This window comes from Rhinolophus sinicus, chromosome 3 (assembly GCF_057876585.1).
Source record: "Rhinolophus sinicus isolate RSI-liver-muscle chromosome 3, RSI-T2T, whole genome shotgun sequence".
Taxonomy (NCBI): domain Eukaryota; kingdom Metazoa; phylum Chordata; class Mammalia; order Chiroptera; family Rhinolophidae; genus Rhinolophus; species Rhinolophus sinicus.
Genome location: NC_142503.1, coordinates 86,285,401 through 86,297,326, shown reverse-complemented (window position 1 = coordinate 86,297,326; position 11,926 = coordinate 86,285,401). Strand labels below are relative to the sequence as shown.

Here is an 11,926-nt window from a genome sequence, read left to right as displayed (position 1 = left end):
ATTGAAACATATGAAGACATCACAAAATATTGTTCAATTATCAACATTAACCTGAGGGTGATTGAAAATAGTTTCTTACCATGCATGTCTAAATTGTGAACCTTAGTAATCTAAGACACCAGAATATCTTTTTTCTGTGTAATACATATTCTTAGGCTTTTTATTAAAGTGCACACCATTAGCTGATGCTAATTTTTTTTTAATAAACCAAAAAGAAATGAAAACATTCTTAGTTCCAGAAATTTTCTGATAGTTTCTAATAGATTTGTTGTTTGTTTTTTTAGTCAAGGTTGGTTTTTGGCTTTTTTGTAGGGGGAAAAAAGACTTTTTATTCACTCTCACTTAGGGAACAACCACCCAGAAATCTTACAGGTTCTCTCTACTAAAAAAAAAAAAAAAAAGAAATCTGGTCATGTAGCTTTTCAGCAATAAGTAAAAATACTTATGCTGACTTATCTGGAGCCTGGTTTGCCTCAACATGATTCCTTGAAATACCTCATTACTAAGTTGCTATTTAGTTTCTTGAAGGCTGTTGCCATATGCAATTTTCATAGCTTCTAAAAAACGAAGGACAGTCCATATGTGAGTTGTGGGATGATTGATAGCATAGTCACATTTTTGCAGCTTGTGACAAGAATGACAACTCTCTCAGACACTGTTCATTGTGCGCCAAATTCAACATATCCTTTTAAATGTTTCCTTTGACCTAGATTTATCTGTTGCTGAATAAATGAACTTCCCATATTGCCTTATATAACATCAGAGCTTTATGCAATGTTGTCTTTGACCTTTAAACCTCCTTGGCTGCTCCATTCCTGTAATTCTGACCTGCAGAGTCAAGGTTGGAGCTATTTTAGCAGCAACTGGAATCTGTGCCCTCGGTTTGTGCTGGTTTGTTATTGATGGAGTGTAAACAATGTGCAATTGCTTAGCCATAATTTCTCAAGATAGATCCTAGTAACATTCGGCTGCACACTAATTAACAGCTAAGAAATTTAGTGCAAATTTACTCCTCCTGCTCCTCCTTGTACTACTAATAAAAAATATCATGTCATCTTTTACTGTCCATTATGGTCCAGGCATTTTGATGGTGAACTAATCTGTCACCATTTTCTTTCCTTCGCTATATGTGTGTCTTAAAAGGATATTGACTTTGTGTTTGTTATCCTTTCATCCTCTTTCCCCCAAGTTTTCTATGCCAGAAAGATGGGGGTTCTTTGGACCAAGAAAAAAGTTTCATCAAGCAGGAACAATAGCCACTAATATATTATTTATGTAATATGATTTTTTAAAAATAATAAGACAGTTGAGAGGCCAAGGATAGATAATACCAACATACGCTCTATCTCTATGATTGTTAAAAGTCACACTGTAAAAAAAAAAAAAAGCCTTTTTCAGTAGGAAGAGTAAGAGCTTCTATACAAATTAGCTGAAATAGTATTGTCTCTACAAATAGCTTGTAATACATCCATCCAAGAAGAAAAAGAGTTCCTTTTATGACGTTTTCACTAAAACCATGAACCTTGAGTGTGTGAGTCACATGTGCTCCTTTATCTTTCTTCTGTCCTACTCCTCTTTTTTTGTTATTTATAAATAGGAGTTTTTACATTAGAAAAACCTGCATGAATGTTCTGATTTATTTCATACCAAGTTTATATCTATGCATGCCACTTTTATGTGTATTTGCACAAATCTATTCAGTTAACCATCTGGAATAAAGAGCCTTTCTTTTTTGCAATATTTGGTATACCAGGGACTTTAGTTTGTCCAATTGTTTCATTGTAATCTGATTTTTTTTGGTCTATAATATTTTAACATTTTTTGTTTATTCCATACCCTCATAAAAGTTTGTTTTCATAACATAGCGTTTAAAAACTAGTAGGGACCTTTGAAATACCTGGTGTAAGACTCTTCTAGTGATAAGAATGAGATGCAGAGCCATGAAGTTACACGTGGGACACATGTATCCCAACTTCCGGCCTAGCTCTCTTCTTTTTCCAGAGATGTATATGATTTTAAACTATTCTTATTTCTCAACTGCTGGCTTTAATCCATAGGTAAGGCAACTATTAATTTTCTGCAGTTAAAAGAGTTGCATTATGTACACTAGGATTTTTAAGAGTTTCTTTGAATTTACTTTTCTTATGGAATCTAAGAATCTAACTTGGAAGCTAAACTTTTAAAGTAATTTGAAAAGCACTATATAATTTTCTCAATACACCTCTCTCTTTCTCTCTCTCTCTCTCTCCCTTTTTCTTTCCCTCCCCACTCCCTGCTCTGGTACTATACTAGACACTAAATATACAAATATAGATGAGGTATGGACCCTGCTTTGAGAAACTCATGCACCTTAAGGAAGACAGAGACGTAAACCCATGTGATGTGTGAGCTCGGCAAAGGGGAAAGGAGACTTAGAAGAATGATCAAGGAACGCTTCTTGGAGAAGCTTAAACTTCAATCACACTTAAATCTCCAAGGATGAAGAGGGATTAGCCTGTAAAGGACAGAAGAGATCTTGGGAGATAAATATCATTTACAACAGCCAGATGTCAAGTCAATAAATCTCCTTTTTATACTCAATTGGATAATTCCAAAAGGTATTAATTGCTACATTTGCTATCACAAATATATTCATTATACTCACCTTTTCCTACTCATCAAATATATGGAAGTAGCAGTTGATATTGGAAGACTTGGAAGGGAAGGGGCACAACGTGGAAAAAATGGAGTGATTACTAAACATGGAGTCAGAAGTTTTAGAAGCTGCTATCAGCTCCACCTGTCTCTAGGTATCTGATCCTGAAAACAGCATTTAACTCCTCTTAACTTTCGTCTTCTCAACCTTCAATTGAGAACCTTTGATTGTACTTCTTTATAACACAATGATGGACTTCAAATGAGAAATAAAGAAGTACTATAGAAAGTATATCGCATTATACAGATACCTACTGTTATCTACATATAGTAGATATATAGCCCTACATATAGCCCTCTCTCTATACCATAGTGCTAAAGTTCATCTGTATATCTGGGGAAGGGAGGAAGCCTGTGGTGTGTCCAAAACTGGTAAACACATGTCTGTTCAGTACATAGGATTTGTACTTTTCCTTTACAGTTCTTTTCACACTTGCATATTTAATGCTTACTTTTTCAGTTAGGTCTGATATTGTCTTATTCACCTCCATCTTCCCTGTACCTAGTAAATCACCCGGGAATATGCTGAAAGGGTGGAAACCAATGTAACCCTCAGTAAATATTTCCTATCTGAGTAAAGAATGGAATTTTTAAAACTGAATTATATAGCTAAACTGATCAACTTTTCACTAGCTCTATAGACATAAATTTTTGTTTATTGTACACAAAACTGATTGGGGAGGTTATATTCCAGTGGGTTTTCTTAGTTGGTATTTTTGAACCATCATATATAAAGTTATCTGACCATACAAACAATAGGTGTCTAAGAGTGCAGTGAGGCATTCAGGAAAACAGTATAGTTATTTGAAGGAAAGAGAGATGTGAGATGGTCAGAGAATGATTTCCTAGAGTACTATAATAATGGCTAACATTTATGGAATGCTTGCCAAGTGCCAGGCATTGTTCTAGGAATTTTACATATATTCCCTCATTTAATGCTCACAACAACACTTGAGTTACCGTGTTTCCGTGAAAATAAGAGCTAGCTGGACCATCAGCTCTAATGCGACTTTTGGAGCAAACATTAATATAAGACCTGGTCTTACATTATATTATAAGACCGGGTCTTGTATTATACTAAAATAAGACCGGGTCTTATATTAATGTTTGCTCCAAAAGACGCATTAAAGCTGATGGTCTGGTTAGCTCTTATTTTCACGGGAACATGGCAGGTACCATTATATTTTCGTTTTAAATACAAGGAAACTGTGGCTGAGCAAGGTTAAATGACTTGCTATTTAAGCTGAATCTGAATCTATGCAGTCTTACTCAAGTGCCTACACTCATAATTACTATACCGAGTCTTCTGTTATTGCATGTTCAGGGCTAAGTCAGATGCAACTGCTCAGATAAAAGGACACTAATGAAGGATGGGGGGAGAGTAAGAGCAATGGCATGGGGTTAGAATAAGAACAGCCCAGCTGGAATGTAGGATAGAAGTCTCATCTGGAAAGTTCAGATGAACTCATACTATGAAGCTTTGAGTGGTAAGCTGAATAATTAAACTATGTTGTGAAGATTGCTTATGCAGTCTAACCAGTGAAGACTGGTTATACGGTTTTCAGCCAAGCTGGAAAACATTAATACAGTGGTATATAGAGGTTTACAATAGGATCTGTACTTTCTGGCCATTGAGGCAAACTTTCTTTTTCCAGAAAAAAAAAAATGTGCCCGTCTCTGAAAACTCATCTGTTGGCTGCCTCACCAGCATCCATTGCACTCTTCCCAACAGCCCCTGATTTCCATTTGGGCATCCATGTTTTCCTGGCTAAACCAATCAGTGGCTTTGAACCCTCTGACAACGGGGCAGTGAAATTTACATTAACCTTAGGACTTTACCTGGAGGTCTTTAGACAAGGATGGAGTGGGAGTGTGGACAGGAGCCAGCCTGAGAATGAATTGAACACAATGAAGAGCATAGCAAAGGAAGCTCAAACCCTCATGATGTTACTGACTTTCGAATTTCACATGCATGAAGCCCACCCAACTTCTGAACTTTTCAGATGTGTAAACCATTATATTCTCTTTGTTATTTAAGCCTCTTTGAGTAGGTTTTCTATTACTTGCAATAAAAATCACCCTAAGTAATACATTATTCAATGTTAAGGATTGCCCCTTGATTTGAGCTATTTGAACTAAGAGTCACAGGTCAGAATATTGTCTTCTTTTTTTATGACCCCCTCTTCATGACCTGTTCACCAGGAAAAACCAGGGATTTTGCATAGTTCAGCTCTGAAGCCCCAAATCCCGAGTCAGTATCTTCTTTCCCAGGACTGCTGAAGGCTCCGCAGTCTGAGTTTATAAAGCTCTGGGTGACCAGAGAAAGGCTGTATATCAAGCCCAGGCTTCCACATCAAAGTACCCAGTGGAGGCCTCATCCTGTTCAAATTAAAACGAATCCCAGAGCTTTATTCTCTAAGAACATAAGACATGTTTTCTTTTTGAACATTTCATTGTACTGTCTTCAGAATCAAGCTCTCTAAAGAATGTTATTATACGTTGAGCTTCTTGACACATTTCCTAATAATTTGAAGCTTCTGACATTTATATAATAAAAGATCGTGCTTCTGGAAAAAAAAAAAAATCAATGAATCTTTTTGGCAATCGTCCTAAATCTGTAGAGATTAAATTCACTTCCCAGACATTGCTATTCCATATCAAACATACAGTCACGCAGTATAATTAAGATAGTTGTAGAACCATATATTTCATGCCCTAGCTGTCTGCTTTAAACTATCTTGGGAAGTTGAGAAATAATAGGGAGCTACATCTTACCAGAATAATTACATTTGCTAAGCAGAATGGAATGAGCAAGAGCTATGTAAAGGAATAAAATAAATCCAGCAGAGAACCAAGAATTTCTACATTCGTTCTGATAGATAAACCTTGCTGATAAAAAAAAAAGAAAAAAGGAAAAAGGCTCATCTTCAATTGCAACTCCCAGGAGAATGACAGCTATTATCCCCTATTGAGTTGGTACTTACCATATAGAGCCTGAACAATTCATACAGAAAAATAAACCATAACATTCCTGTTTATTATTACGTTAGCTGAGAGGTGGTGACATTAAACAGTTCTGCACTGCTGCTATCAATCAGCCGGCTGGCGATGTTCTCAGCATGGGACTAGGGATCCTTGGAAACTATGCTCATCAAAGCGACCAGCTGTCAGAATTCTTCAAATTAAACTGTTATTCCAGTAGTATTCATTAGTCAGTTACTGACTATTAAGATATTTTTATATCAGCACCATTGACATTGGCTGATGCTTTTTAATATGCAAGTTATAGATAAACATGATTCAGTGGCTCGTGTGCGGATGACAGACTCTGTTAGGGCTTGGTGTCCACTGTTGAAAGGCTGCAGCAAAGGGCTCCCATCCTTTCCATGCACACATGACTTTTTCTGGGGAATTGGATGTTTGTGCTGGTGATTGGAGTGGGGAGAGGGGTAGTAATAACATATTTCAACACTGGTATTTGCCCGGCAAAGTGATAGCTCAACATCAGAAATTATAACTCTTAAAGCTGTTACTGAGCCCCTGGTGACAGTGGTTTATGCTTCTCCAGCTTCATGGTTTGGATTTCCTTTTTTTCTGAGTTGCTGGACACGTGTTGAACTTTAGCTTGAAATCCAGAATCCAACGTAGGATGTCAAATGGGGCGTGGGGAGAAGTAAAGAGGAAAATCAGTATACAGGCTCTGATAGAAAAAATATGACAAGAATTGGGTTTTTATTAACTTAATAGTGTCCTTGGAATTTGCAAAAGTTCTTAAGCCTCCATTTTAGTTTCAAGATACATTTAACCTAAATCATTTTATTTCAACTAGAAAAAAAGTGTGTGTTACTCACTAGCCTAGAAAGGTTGATATATTACTTACATGCATAGCACTAACTCATTCACACATAGAAACCACGGACCTTCTAGTTCTCCCCTCCCCTCACATGAATCCCCACACAACATACAGAATACTAGACTCTTTGGTTGACATGGAGAATATTTAGTGCAAATTGCTTATTTTGTAAATGAAGGAAAAAAAGATTCAGTGAATTACGTGACTAGTGTCAGCCTTAATTTTGTTTTCTTCCTCTCTATTTTCAAAAACATCTCGGAGCTCCCCAATCTACCTACAAGACAGGCCATTTCCTGGTCCTCGCATGTACTAAGATGCCAACAGGCAGTTCCAAACTACCTGTGCCTCTGCTGCAAGGACCTACGGGATTAGTCATTTTCTCTGACCCCAAATCTGAGATCTGCAGGGTTCAACACTCGAGTATGAGGTGATTGGTTATGTGGGAGATAGTATGAGCCATTGACACCACATTAATAGCTTGTGAAAATATTACATTTTCAGGAATTTTGTGAGCCGTTGACATCATGTTAAGAGCTTCAAATGGGTCATGGTGGGACTGTTTGCACCACGGAAATTGGCAAACACTACTCATCTGTGGAGGGGGCAGTTTCCTTCTGGAGACTAGTTTGTTATCCATTGACCAGCAAACACTGGCTTGTGGCTACGCCTCCTTTGCCACATCCAGCCCAAGAGAATGTGCTCTGCTTATGAACACTGCCACAGCCTCTCCCATAAACACATTCAGTAAACAAATAGTTACTAAGTACCTACCATATTTCGGGCACTGTGGCCACCTCCTACCATTGTGCAGAAGTAGTAAAGACTAACATGCAACCTACCATCTGCCTGCATACCTCAATAGGGTCCTGTATCAGCCTAGAAGAAGGAACACATTTTTCTACATCACTCAGAGAGACTCATAGAGCTATGGGTCTATGGAGTGGACTCTATAGGGCTGTGTCTGTCAAGTGGGACACTTTTGCTTACTTTCCTGCAGAGACATGTGGGCCAATAGTGGTGCTCTGTGTATGCTAAAGGCATAGCTTTGGGCAAGGGAAACTCATAATTGCAGAGCTCACCTTTTAGGATGGGAACAAGATGAACAAGATGATTAAAGACAGTGACAGCACCATGAAGCAAAGCCACCAAGGAGATGGCAGGTGGCAGGAGGGGAGTTGCTTTGGGTCCGGGGTTCATGACAGGCCTCTCTGTGGTCTGTGTAATGAGCACTCCAAACAGGAAGAACAAGAGCAAATGCTCTGAGCTGAGAGCGAGCTTGTGTTACGAAAGCACAGAAGATGCCCAGGGTGACTGGAGTGAAGTAAAAATCACAGAGAAGGGTACAAGTTGGGGACGGAGAGATAAGCAGGGACTTTTGTGGTCTATGGAGCAGAATTTGGATTTTATTCTGTGTATAGTGAGAAGCTATCAGAATGTTTTAAGCAGAAAAGTGATTTGCATTTTTAAAAGGTCCCTCAGGTTTTTGTATGGAAATTAGTTTGTAAGGAAACTAAAGTATACACAAGAGACCAGTTCAAGACTCGAGGCCACTCTCCCACACCTGAGTGCACACTTCCCAAGATGGAGCCACTTCTTGGTGTTTTGATTTTTATTTATTTTAGAATTTGGCTTCTGAAGCCCAGCCCAAACCTCCTGACTCAACCTCCACTCACTAGCCCAAGGACCAACTTCCACCTCTGTAAGCATTTGGTATTCCTTGAGTTGTTTCTAGATCACTATTTGTTAACAACATATCACGTTGGGTTTACTAGAGTAATTCAAAAGATAATTTAAGGTGCACAGGATAATGGAAACAGAGCACTAAGACAAAGGAAAAATATGTCTTACATGCTAAAATTGACTTTAGTTTAAGACCTCACCCTGCAGTTATTATGAAATAATAACCCTTACAGGGCTGAGGGTCTCTGTTTTCGATCAGTGGTTCTCAATCCTGGAGGCTTGCTGGTGGTACCTGAAGGAATGTTAAAAATACCTATGCCCAGGTCCAAGCCCAAGAGTTTCTGAGTTCACCATTCTATGGAGGAACCAAGATTTGAAGTGTTTTAATAGCTACCCAGATAATTCTAAAGGATAACCATAGTTGAATATTACACTTCTGAATGTCTGGGCATTTAGCCAGGAAGAAAAGAAAAAAATGATCATGATCTCTACATGGAGCAATAGCAGCAACACTGACTCACCCTGGAGCCTGGAATGATGAACAGTGGCACTAATTTTTTCCAATGAAGGATGGACAGTTCATTTGGCAATATAGCGTCCAAAGAGCAAAAGAGAGTATTTCTAGAACGGAGGGCATGAACTAAGTCTAGGTGCAATCCATCTCAAAAAAGGGATGCAAGCCATCTCAAATACTACATTTCTGGAAGTGACTATTTGCTAAAGAGAGACTGACTCTACTTAACTCTCAACCAGTTGAAAATATAAATCTAAAGTGGAATAATGTGAGTGCCCTCTTCCATAATGCCAACTGCCACTCAGATATTTATCTTGGAAGTAAACACAAACCCAAATAAATCTCCAAAGAGCTCTCTTTCCCCTTCCAACCACCTGGCCCCGATAGATCCACCTTCCAGAAAATAAACATTAATCAGGGAATGATACAGAAAACACAAATTGGAGAATTCCAGGAAAGGGACAGACAATGACATGCATGGTTCTCCTACTATCAAGCATTGTGAGGGAATCTTTCCAAATAATCTCAGTGATCATCCAAATAACCTATTCTTATCCTCAGTTATTGAAGCTGAGGCTTCCAGTTACATACTTTTTTCAAGCTCCCACATCTAGAAAACAGCAGAGAAGGGATCAAACTCCAAAACCCATATTCTTTTCATTGTACTGTACTTCCTCCTCAGATGAAATAAGGTGGGAGAAAGGAGCGATCGAAACTGGGAAAATTGGAAAAAATTGGAAAATTAAGAGGTTGAAGCTAGACAAATGCCAGAAAAATGTTTGATTTTCTTTCCCCTTCTTTCTGGAGCAGAGGTATGGTAGCAGGTCTTCCAGGTAGGACTTTTACATGGAATGTGGATGGGCTCCAGGATAAGGATGGCTTTATGGAACAAACAACATAAACAAGAGTCAGCGAAATGCAGGCTGGAAGAAGAGAAAGCCATCTTACATAGATAATAAGTCCATAGCACCAGTGTCAACAAATTGCCTTGTGAGGTGGAAGACAACTCTTTCCTTTTTCCTCACCTCTCCCATACTTCAGAGAGACCTACTTTTAAATGGCTGTTTTTTCACTTCTACTTTGTCAAACTATCACATTCAGGAAAAACTTCTGCCTCCTTATATATTTATGTTATATAAGAGCTCATTTGTCATGGTGATATAGGAGAAAAGGGCTTTGGGTTGTTTTGAGGGTTTTTGTTTTGTGTTTAACTTGCAAAGGGGTTTTGAGAGTGCGGAAGAGCAGAGCTGTTCTCTTCCCAGGCAGTAAATATTTGCTCAAATGGACCAAGAAAATGAAAACCAGTATTTTCTACCTGCTGCAACACTTTCAGCCTGTTTATTCTGAGCCACTTAGATACCTTGCTTGTAGTTAAACAACAATTTCATACAGAACTCCACTTTTCATTAAGAAATTATTGTCATTGCTTGAGAGACAAAATGGCTTTTTCCCAGCAATTGAAAAACTTGACTTGAGCCACTTACTCCAATTAATAGTTAATCTCATGCCAAACTAATAAAAATACAATGGCACACAAAAGAATGTTTTCATGAAGGTTTATGAGTGTTTTCCAACCTGTTTCTTTTTAATTTTTAAAAGTGTCACAATGATTCTTTCAGATTCTATCAAATTACTTTTCTAAGTGTCTGTGAAATGCAAGTCATTATGAAAACAGGCTATTCGTAAATGTCTAGTAGACACCTATATTCTGCCCATCCATTCAATGTATATGGGCCTCTTTATTTGTTTTATTTTTGCGTCTCAAAGAACAAAACAAAGGTAAAGAACACAAAACAGTCACTCTTTGCTGAAGGGTAGGGTGATATCAGAGGCAGCCAAATGGGTTATCTCTTAGGGAGGCTATTTGAATCTTGCCGCCTCACTGGTTTCCCATTGTAAAGGTTGCTTTGGCCTTCTCTCACACTTGGAGAGAATCTTATGCATTGTCACATCTATGAAATACAGCTCTTTGATGACAACACTGCTGTGAGATAGAAGGTAACCTTTGCTTCTCTATCAGGCAGCTGGGGAAGTGCAGTCATATCTCAGGTCTGTAGTGATGTCATTGAAAGATGAGGGTATTAAAAGAGAAACCAAACACAAAACAGTGGACTCCCACTGCATTCTTGCCAATAGGAAGACATTCCATCTGGGAACAAATGTCCTGACTGGGTTGGATTACTCCTGGGGTTACAATGCCATGCTGGAACAAAAGGTGTTGATAGCTGCCAGGAAACCAAACTGTGATATAAAAACAAGTATGTCATGAAGCAGTTGTGTTTCCTTTTCTTTTGTTTCGTAGTCCTAAGCAAGGGAACTTTATCCCTGTAAATAAAACACTAAGGCAGAGGACAAGATAGAGCAAAGGTGATGTTGGGGACTTTAGTTTTCCAAGTTAGTAACTCTCCTAAACTGTAACTCCTAGCTCAGATTTTTACTTAGTTGTTGGCTTACCCTTACCTTAACCTGTAATGGAAGCAGTTCTTCATTTGCATAATGCCTAGCTCTCCATAAAAAATAGCAGAAATCCTCTATATAGTCTGCCCTATGCTGAAATGACAACTTTTCTTTCATGTATGCTAGTCTTCAACTCAGTATAAAAGAAATTTTGAACTATTGCACTTACCAACAGTGTGGGCAAGTACCATTCACCACCTTTTCAGCGGCCATTTTAATTTTCTGTGAGTCAATTTTTCTTCTCGTTCTAGGCATCTCCGCATCTTTAAGGATTGATTATTGACTTTGTGAATTTTCTGGACCCTATGTTCCCTTTCTCTGTCTCCCTTGCTGCATTATCTTGACCTCACTCTTCATGTTACCTGTGTCAGACAGAGGCCAAGGATGTAGGGCTCCAACCAGCCAGCAAGGCTCCTTGGAAACAGCTCTGACAAAGGATTTGATGGGTCAAGAAGTACTGGGAAATTTTGGCTGAAATGAGCTTTTAGAATTTGCCATGGATTTTTTCTTTGCTCTGCTCTCCCTGTTACCCATCCAAACTTATAATTGAAATCTAACTGCTTTACGTATCCACATCTGGACACAATGCAGTCTATTTCTGCAATATGACTGGAAAGATGTTTGGAGTGGCGGAGCATCTGGTAGAAAGAGGGGTTTTGATACTTGTCTAAACTATGGATGTTGTAATTTTTATTTTTCTATTCAGTGTTTGTAAAAGAGTAGAATTT

General features: G+C 38.3%; 1 long non-coding RNA gene across 1 annotated transcript in view; it reads right to left on the bottom strand.

Moving 5' to 3' along the window:
- Positions 1–5,710: 5,710 nt before the first annotated feature.
- Positions 5,711–11,926, bottom strand: part of LOC141570392 (uncharacterized) — a 42,801-nt gene continuing 36,585 nt past the window's right edge. Inside the window, exon 3 of the long non-coding RNA XR_012494393.2 lies at positions 5,711–6,394. This is a non-coding gene — a long non-coding RNA (uncharacterized LOC141570392). The remainder of the gene's footprint in view (positions 6,395–11,926) is intronic.